The following is an 8,427-nucleotide window of genomic DNA, read 5'->3' as shown; positions in this document are numbered from 1 at the left end:
AAGGAGTGTTGGTGCTGATCACAAGTCTAGTTACCATCCATCACCATGCAATTGACCCCTTTCACTTATTATACCCCTTCCTCTCAGGTAACCACTAATCTGTTCTCTATATCTATGAGTTTGGTTTTGTTTTATTTTGTTTGTTTGTTTTGTTTTGTTTCTGTTTTGTTTTAGATTCCACATGTGAATGAAATCATATGGTATTTGTCTTTCTCCATCTGACTTATTTCACTTAGCATCATACCTTCAATGTCCATTCATGTTGTCGAAAATGGCAGGATCTCATTCTTTTTTTATGGCTGAGAAATATTCCATTGTGTGTGTGTATATATATATATATATATAAAGAATGGAGATTGTTGGACACTATGCAAAGTGAAATAAGCCAGTCACAAAAAGACAAATACTTTATGCTTCCATTTATATGAGATACCTATGAGTAGTGAATTCAGAGAGAAAAAGTGGAATGGTGGTTGCCAGGAGCTGGGGGAAGGGTAGAATAGCCAGTTAATGGGTGCAGAATTTCAGTTTTGCACAATGAAAAGAGTTCTGGAGATTGGTCTCACAACAATGTGAACACTTAACAGTATTGAACTGTATGCTTAGAAGATGGTACATTTTTATTTACAATAACCAAGATACGGAAATAACCTAAGTGCCCATTTAATTGGACTTACAATAGGCTTTCTTAATCTATCCTCCATGTCTCTTAACCCCGCTTACTTGTTTTGCATCATTTTGTGTTCTTTTGCTGCACTTTGGTTTAATTTCTTTATATTTATCTTCCAGTTTTAAAATTTTCTCTGCCTGTGTGTCTACTCTGCTGTATAACTTGCATACTACATTTCTACTTGCAGTTGCTAAATATTTTAATTTGTGGACATTCTGTTTGTTTCATTTTAAAATTTGCCAAGATCTTTCTTTATAGTTTCTTGTTTCCTCACATTTTTTCTGTTAGGTCTTAAATTTTCTGTCTGATAATTCTAGTACCTAAAATCTTTGTGTTGTCCATTGCTTTGACCGGCTCTCACTGATGGTGACTTATTTCTTTCTATGTTTTGTGATTTGGATTGTGAACTGCTAATTTTTATTAAAACCTTACTTGTGGGAATTGCTTGAAGCCTGAATCAGAGTGGAATTTCTCCAGAAAGGATTTGTATTTGTTTCTGCTAGCCTCCTTCTAGAGGCAGTTTTATTTCTTGTTCACCTTACTTTGTGGGTGTAGCCCTTAGATGCTCCAGTTTTACACAGTGGACTCCTCTTACATATTCCACTTTGGGGCCCCCAGACTTTCTCTCCTGCTCCATACTCTGTGTAGCCATCTAAACAGCAGCATAAGGGCTTGAGGGCGTGGCAGAGGTCCTTTAGGTAAAAGATAGTTCCAACACTCTCTTTCATCCAAGGGTTTCTGTTTTCTCTTTATCTCTAGAGTCCTCAGAGCTTTTTAAATATTTTAATTTTTCATCTTTTAATATTTTATCCAGTATTTTAATTGTTTCAATTGCAAAATTATTTAGGGTATTTAGCTCTCCATGTCAGTCCAGGGTCCTCTTTAAGCTTCACATTTTCTTTATATAAAAACCATTATCTCATATTCCTTTCTTTGTTACTGTTTTGATTTTGCAATATGTGTATGTGTGTGTGTGTGTGTGTGTGTGTGTGTGTGTGTGTGTGTGTGTATATATCTTCAGTTCTGACTCCTGACTTCAAGTAGAACCTATGAGCCTCTAATTAACAGACTTGTGAAAAAGTTTTTTTCTCTTGAGATTACATTTATTTATACAAAAGTTTCATGGAGAGGAGTATAGCAATTAATTTTTTCTTGTGATAAAACTGAAGGTTGAGAATAGTGTTTAAAAATAAAATTAAATATAAATTTAAATTAGGAAAAGGAACATGGTCTTCAAACTTACACCTGTGCTATAACTCTGTTTTTCTATGTCTGTAATCATAAGAATATCTTTTGCTAATGTTTGTTAAATTGTCCTGTAGGCATGTGGATTTCCACATTTGAATGTTGTCTGCCATTATCCTGTAACTATAACTCTCTAGGCCTTGCTTATAATGGTCATATAAGCACTACTTGTGAAATCCTGGTCTATAACAGATCTATATGTTTCTAAATTTCTCTCTTTGATGATGGTGTTATCAGGCTCACTTTGTCTGCCTCTTCTCCCTTTCACCGTGGAATTATTAATTTATTCCCAGACTCTAACACATTCTTTGTCTTAAGTGTTAGAAAGATTTTTTTTCTATGCAGCCCACAATGAGTTCAATATGCTTGTATCTGCACTCCCAACTGAGTGAAGGTAGAAGCTGTGTCTTACTCAGTTCTGTGTCTAAGTGGTTTATAATTTAGGAGGAACTCAGGAGTATAATGAATAGAATAGAAACATAAGAAGAAAAAAAAGCGTCAGAATCCAAGTTTTTGAATAGCAGTTAATCTGCTATTGAGGCCACCTGGCTTTCTTCAGGTTGCGAGACGTCTGAGTGGGGTCCAGCAGGGGCAGGGTTGGTGTTCAGAACCTGCCACTCAGCCCAGCCCTCTGATTCTGTCTCTCTTCGGCCACCTGGCTGCCAACAGCTCCAGCTAAAGGAGCACCAGAGTGTGGGTAATGGGACCCAGCCACCACGGGAGGCTGGAGTGGGAGGTTGGCCCAGTACTTGTCATCTCCGCATGACGGCTCTGTGGTCCTAGGGAAGCTACAAGCCTGAGACTGCTCCCACCTCCCCTCCCCATTCAGGGAGGCCCAGCATTTTGTTCCCTCCAATTAACTGTGCATAACAACAAGGAGTGAAACCAAGTGATTTAAGTAATAATTTATCATATTCAGTTCACCATTAACAGCCGTCTAGTGTTTCCTTTGCCCTTTTAAATGAGTCTTTGTTCTGATGCTCAGCTCTTTTGTGTATTCCATAAGCTTTTAATGCATGCCTTCCCTCCCTCCCTCCCTCCCTCCTCCTGCCTTCCTTGAGCTTTGAAACACTAGTGTATTTCTAGAAGCAGCCGAGCCACCTCTCATCTAGCATCCTTGTCCCATTTAATAGGGAACTTGAGTGTTAGTTTATGAGCATGAACTCTCGGCTCCATGCTGAGAAATGCAAGGGAAAAGGATACAGTCTTTACTCTGGACCAGCTTTCAACCTAACTGGGGGCATGAGGCTCATCCAACATGAAGCTGTCAGAGGAGGAAGGAGAGGACCGTATTTGTCAGTATCAGCAAAGTTCGGCCTTGCTGTGAGGAAAGCTCCCTGGAGGAAAGGACTGAAACCAGTTCTGAATGTTGGTGTGGATTTGGGGAGGAAGTAGAAGAGAGGGCAGCCCACGCAAGGGCCTAGTGGGAGCACAAGTGTGGATTTGGGCAAATCTGGCGTGAGGGCAGGTGAGGTAAAGTCAGGGAAGTGAACCTTAACCAGGGTAGCACTGATTAAAGGAGCCTTTTGTCTGCCTGCTTGCTAGTTTGTCTCACCTATGGGATCAGCTGGCCTATGAGCCTCCTTTTCTTAACCCCATGGTTTCTGGGGTGTGGAGAGCCCAACCTTACAGAGGAAGTCAGGCAGTTTTAGGTTTTCTTAGTTTATTTACTTTCACAGCTGTATTCTAGTGTGTGTGTGTGTGTGTGTGTGTGTGTGTGTGTGTGTGTGTGTGAGATCAGGTATGTGTGAATGCACACTTTGGCTCTCAGGGACTCTCATCAGACAGTTATGTTTCTGGATTTTGCGCTGGGGTGGTAATAACTGAACTGGGGCAGCAGGGGCCATAGCTTTGAGTCACTGAGGCTGTGAGACCCTGGGCCCCTGAAGAGGCCCTGATAGCAGATCTGTCCCTACCTCAGGCCTGTTGGGCTCCCTGATGGTGGAGGACGGGCCTAAGCATGGGGAGACAGGGAAGCCTGGACCTTCGGAGGAGCTGAAGGAGCGCCTACACAGGTCCGTCCTCTCGAGCAAGGCCCCGGGGCTCTGGGGTCACATTGAGGGTCCCATAGTCAGGGTGTGCCCACAGCCCAGTGCACTGTTCCCTTCTCAGAAGGAAACACCATGCTGGGGGAGGGGGTCTCACTGGCCTTCCAAGGAACCAAGGTGCTAACAGACTGGACTGCCCAGGGCACAGATCATCCTGGAGAGTGAGCTGAGGAGGGAGACGATGTGGAGGGACCCCATGGTCTGACTCTCCAGCCATCTAGGAGCCTGTATTCATATGCTCACTTCAGGGTGTCTCTTGGCTAAAATGTCTTTAAAATGAGGGCTCAGGGGGGAAAAAAAAACATTAACTAAGATTTCTTTTCAATTTCTGAAATTAAATATAAGTTGAGAGCAAGCAAAATAAGACAACATTACCTTTAATTCCAAACTATGGCAATCCAATGATGTGGAGACCTACTTCTTTACTCAGATGTCTTTTGGGAAGAGCATATTATTTATTTGAAAGAAATACTCAGAGAAATTGCTTGAGGTGGAGGGTAAGACCCCAGGGGCCTGTATGTAAAAAAATAGATGGGGCATCTTTGAAACTGTTATGCTCAAGGCATCAAAAGAAATTTGCCTCATTCCTGAGAGGAAAGTTGGTAGGAAATTTAGGTGAATAGAAAGAACTGAGGGTCCAGTGGAGTTGGGGAAAGCCAAGAGAGATCCTCCAGGGCCAGAAGTGAGGGGCAACAGGATTGGATACAGGTGACAGCAGAGGGACAGGCAACTAACATCTGTGCGACAATAAAAGGACACATTCTTTTAATGGCAACAGATGGCCACAGGGTCAAGCATGCCTGGGGGTTTTGGTTGGGCCACCTTATACAGAAGTAGCCGGGGAGGTTCTGTGCTCAGGATTTTAGAGAGAGAACCGAGTCTCATCCAGTTTAGGTTTTGACATGAAACAATTAACCCGAGGCCACATGGTGAACTGAGGAGGAAGGTCTTCCGATTTCTCCTGTGACACTCAGTTATTCTCTTTCTGAACTTAAACCTCAGTTAGCAGATATTGTCTCTGTTCTATGTACACTCATTTCCAGATGCCTTTAAATTTGCTCTAGAAATACCAACATCCTCTTTCTCCCTAGTCAGGAAAGAGCAGAAAAAGAAAGCTGAAATGTCATCTCGAACACTGACTGCAGCCCCTGGACCACCTTCAACCTCCAGGCGATGGTGGGAAGGGGGCAGGGGGGCGGGGGGGAAGGATGGGAAGCGGGGGAGGTCAGGAAGGCAGCTTCACAGTCAGGTCAGATGTGTTTCTTCCTGTTGCTGCAGCTCAACTCCCTTCCTTTGCGTTCCCCAAGGACTGACTGTGCAGATATCTGATGTCACGCAGGCCACTGAGTTTTTGCTGAAAGCCTAGACCCGTTCTTCCCTTTTACAAGCTTGGTGGTGCTGCCCCTTTAAGACTTTTCCTTGGCTTTACCTCTTCCCTTCGTCCCTAACAAGCCCAAGACCAAACCGAGAAGAACGAAGCCAGGGTAAATTGAGAAAAAATATTTGAAACCTATTAAGTGTGGCTACAAGTTTATTGCAATTCTTAAGTTAATTATATCCTTTTTGACTTCCAGCCAGTCCCTCACTGGGCTTCCATATAGACTTGGCCACCTATCCCAGCCTCAGGCTGGCGGCATGCCTATCTGTCTGCCTCATTCCTTCCCTCCCTCCTTCCCACCACCTCTTCCGCCCTCCCTCCTGCACAATTAAGTAGCAATCCTCTGTAGCTACTACCTCCTGGAGCTTAAATGTGGTCAGGGCTGTAGTGTGTATAAAGAACTTGAAGTGTGTGTGTATTTGTATCCTTGTGAGGGGCAGGGACATGGTAGATAGTGGAAGATCACGTATATAAACGTTTTCTCTTACCTCAGCCACAAACATTTATTTTAACTTGTACCTTACAAAATGTTATCCCCTGGTCATTTAAATCTCATGAATCCTTTGTACAAGTAGGTGTTATCACTGTACATCCAGGTGTTTATGGATGAAGAAACTGAGGCTCAGAGAAATTTTACAAAGGGATTGATCGCACAGCTATTAGGTGGCAGAACAAGATGGAATTCAAGACCAGGTGTTCAGTTCTAAGTTGTGTGTGTGTGTGTGTATGTGTTTCCTCTCTACACTACACTGGTTCTCAAATAACAATAGAGTTGTACCTTTGTATAACATTTAAGAGTACAAAAGGAAGTTCATTCATATTGCCTTATTTAATCATTAAAACATTATGATGTTGGTGCTGTCCCCATTTGGGGGTTCTTTAGGAGTTCTCCTCCCGGATCTATCCCCAGGTTGGCATTGGGAGCTCCCTGACCTCTAGCTTCCTGATCCTCTGTTTATTGGTTTAGAGTCAGGCCCCCGAGCCAGGTGAGGTCACTCAGCCCCTTCCCCGGGAATTTTGAGAATGAAAAAGGTCAGCATGTAAACACAGTGGTTGAGAGTGCCCATTTTCTGTCAGGTCAGCTAGGACCAGAGAAAGCCAGTGTACAGTGAGACAGGAGAGCAAAGAGGCTGGGGAACAGCAACAGAACCAAGAGATGAGGAGAGGCAGAACTTCCTGAACGTCCTGCAGGTCTTCAATCTTTGGTTCTATTCCATGAGAGTCAGCAGCTTCTCTTCCCTTGGATTCTGTATGACACTCCTGTTCCCTGCCAATAAAATCTTTTTTGCTTATACTGTATACTAGGGTTAGGATTTTCTTACTTGCAACCAAAAGAATCCTGAAAAATACATATCAGAAAATGGAAGCAGTGAACTAAGCGCTAAATATAGGTAAAAGAAGTGAACGATAGGAGTTAGAGGATGGAGCAGTTTTTGCTGTTGTGTTGCAGGAGATCTCATGAGCTGGGCTTTGAAGCCTTGCTCACAACCTACATGTATGTAACCATTTGGCAAACCCTGTGGAGGGGAAAGAAGAATACACAGGAACCATCTTTTAGGAAGTTTCCGAGCATAGCAGATGCTTTCGGTACTCCTGACACATTCCGTCAGACTACCTCTGATTTCAGCTAAAGCTGTGCTGGACAGCTCTTGTGTACTAACAGCATCCCACCTCAAGGGTCTGTCTTGCTTCTCTTGGCTTTTCTGTCTTAGTGCTTTCTCCAAAGCCACGGGAGCTCTCTCAGCCCATGAGCAAGCATAGCCCAGAGATTTGGAGGATGGAGAGAAGTTACCCCCAACTGAGATTGGAGGATCTGCTTCCAAGATGGCTTACTCTCATGGCTGATAAGTTGGTGCCAGCTCTTGGCAAAAGGCCTCCGTTCCTCCCCATGCAGAATCTCCCCAGGGCTGATTGAGTGTCCTCACAGCATGGTGGCTAGCTCTCTCCAGAGGGGCAATCCAGGGAGAAGGCACGTTGTCTTTTGTGACCAAGCCTCAGAAATTACACACTGTCACTTCTGCAATATCATGGTGGTTATAGCTGTTCAATTTGGGATAGGACCACACAAGAACATGAATACTGTATCAGAGGTAAGGGTCACTGGGGCTATTTTAGAGGCTGATTACCATAATGCCCCTGTGGACAACCCTCAGCCAATAGGGGATGTAAGCTAGAGGACAAATGCCCAGCCTCCTAATTCTGAAGTAAATTCTGCATAGCTCCTCAGAAGCTCCCCAGAGAGGCTGAGCCCCAGTCTGCCATATCTGTAATCATCTGAAGTGCACACCCTTTGTTGGCTTCTCCTCCTTCTTAGCTTTCTATTCCTCTCTCCCTCACTCCTGTTTCATGTGATTCACCTCCCAAACAAACTCTTTCGCTGAAGTACTTGTCTAATGCTTTTGGAGGAACCTAAACCAAAACACAAAGGTAGTATGTAAAATAATTTCGTTTGTTTTAATATTTATTTATTTGGTTGCACCAGGTCTCAATTGTGGCACGTGGGCTCCTTAGTTGCAGCAGGAGGGCTCCTTACTTGTGGCATGTGAACTCCCAGTTGCGTCATGCATGTGGGATCTAGTTACCTGACCAGGGATTGAACCTGGGCCTCCTGCATTGGGAGCACCGAGCCTTACAAACTGGGCCAGCAGGAAAGTCCCTCGCTAGGTCTATTTTTATACACAGGAATATCAGGCTTGCTTATTCCCACAAGCCCTCAAAAAATGGAAGCAACAGTCATACTTGTCCCTCTCCACATGAATCTTTAGTAAAAGGCAAAAGATTCATTTGATTATGAATTATGAAAGTACGAGTATAGATTAAAATAGTTTTGAAATGGTGTGGAGCTGATCACGAAGGTATGTGATATACTGCGCTGTTGGAATATTGATGGTTAACCATGTAGAGGAAGCTCACAGAGGGATAGCATGGTCATGAAAGCTTTGTGGAAGCATCAGGAATTGAGAGATGGAGGGATTGGGGGAAGGGGCAAGAAGAAAGGCAAGAGGAAGGCAGCTTTAGCAATACCTGTACCTCTGTATATACCTATACCTCTGTACTGAGCGAGGCAGGGAACAGAGAAGAGGGAT

General features: G+C 43.7%; 1 pseudogene; it reads right to left on the bottom strand.

The window, feature by feature from the left end:
- Positions 1–8,031: 8,031 nt before the first annotated feature.
- Positions 8,032–8,154, bottom strand: LOC132528317 (U5 spliceosomal RNA; annotated as a pseudogene).
- Positions 8,155–8,427: the final 273 nt, after the last annotated feature.

Source organism: Lagenorhynchus albirostris, chromosome 10 (genome assembly GCF_949774975.1).
Source record: "Lagenorhynchus albirostris chromosome 10, mLagAlb1.1, whole genome shotgun sequence".
NCBI lineage: Eukaryota > Metazoa > Chordata > Mammalia > Artiodactyla > Delphinidae > Lagenorhynchus > Lagenorhynchus albirostris.
Note: the sequence above shows the minus strand (reverse complement) of the source record. Positions and strands in the feature narration are given on the sequence as shown.